Below are 1859 nucleotides of genomic sequence, written 5' to 3'. Positions count from 1 at the left end.
ATTATAGTGTGTGCTAGCACCCCTCTGTATATCACCAACCCATTCCAGTCCCTTTCCTGAATCATGGCGGATCCAGCTGACATCGGAGCTGGTTAAAGAGAATCTGGAGACAGCACAAGTGAGAGCCAGTGCCTGTGAAGGCTTCACCAGTCCAGGGTCTGACTCTTGTCACTATACCTGAGCCAGGACACCTGTAGATAAAAAGAGCAACAGTAGGTCATGTGTTCAGATGCTGCATCCCCAGACTTCCTGTGTGAATCCCTGAAGCACTCACCAGCCAGAGTCTCCACCAGAAAAAGGAAAGTCCACACATAATTCATGTTCATGTGGATAAGATTCATGACGCCCAGAAAATGCTCTCCAGGGTGAGAAAGAATACGAATTTAAGTACATGTGCTGTGGTTTCACATGGCTGCATATTATGTATTTGCATGTGGGAGGCACATAGTTATGTAAAGTTGAAAAGGGATCAATGGAGGCCCCTGGCTCTGGGAATTACATGGTGATGGGGATGCTGTCTTTGGGAGAACATAGTCCTCTCTCTCAGGTTTTCACTTTACCAATCATATGAACATTTGTTCATATTTTATGTTTAATGTTGCTTTACATCCATTACTATCATAATTACCCAGATGCTATGGTGAAATTATAGAGAATATCCTCATTGTGATAGGTAGGTTTATTGTGCCAACATGGCCAATGAACACACGTGGGATTAATTGAAGGGCAGAGAGGTAAATGGCTTGGTGAGCCTCACCTTTCTTGTCTCTTGCTTTGTGATGATCAGATCAGTGTGTGGTTGCCATAGCTTGCTCTCTGCTTCAATTTACAAACTACACTACCTGTGGGACACCTGACCCATGGACTGTGTTGCTTTAGTTTGAGTTTCCTTCAAAACTGCTTCACCACACTACTGGAGTAATATCGCTTGAGCTTGGGACTGTTGGATCCTGTCAACTGCCTTGCTGTTTGCTGCCTGTGCCAAGATAATCTGAATTGCTCTACAGAGGACTACCCTGTGGCCCTCAAGACCTGAAGGACTGCCAGTAGGGAAGTGAGTTGCACTGAGTCATTTGCGCTGCTTTATAGATTAACTGTTTATTTCTTATGTTATATAAATAGAGAGAAATTGATAGATATTGATGTATAATCATATGTTCTGGTTTGTTTGTTTTTTCATCTAGAGAACCCTTTCTAACATAATCACAACATAATGGAATCAAGGCCGGGCTTTCCTGAATCTCGTCACACATCTGAGCACAAAGGGAAACACTTATCTGTCATCCCTAAAGCTCCTTTCCCCTAGGATATTGCAGAATATTTGGAAAGGAGTAAAGGGTACTTCGAAGTTTTCATCCAGAATTAGAGATTGAATTAAAACAAACAAAAAACCCTAACAACAAGGTTGTTTATGGTGTTAAAAGAAACCACAGAAATACAGTAATTTTTCCTCCCCAAAGGAAAAATTACTGTATATACTCGAATATAAGCTGACCCGAGTATAAGCCGAGGTACCTAATTATTACCTGGGAAACCAGAAAAACTGATTGACTCGAGTATAAGCCTAGGCTGGAAAATGCAGAAGCTATTGGTGAGTTTCAATAATCAAAACAAGTGAAAATAAAATTACTAAAAATTGAGACATCAGTGGGGGTAATGTATTCAAATATTTATTTTAAATAAAAAACAAATAAAAGGACAACAAGTCATTTAACATTAGTAAACCAACACAGTAAGTGGAAAATAGGTTCAACAAAAACAATAAGGTATGAACAATGATACCTTAAGGGTACTATTCCCTGAGTTCAATCAGCAACCTAGCTAAAATGTAAAGAGTAAAATCCTTCAAAACTGGATTC

This window comes from Tenrec ecaudatus, unplaced genomic scaffold, assembly GCF_050624435.1.
Source record: "Tenrec ecaudatus isolate mTenEca1 unplaced genomic scaffold, mTenEca1.hap1 Scaffold_1479, whole genome shotgun sequence".
Taxonomy (NCBI): Eukaryota; Metazoa; Chordata; class Mammalia; order Afrosoricida; family Tenrecidae; genus Tenrec; species Tenrec ecaudatus.
This window is presented reverse-complemented; position numbering follows the sequence as displayed.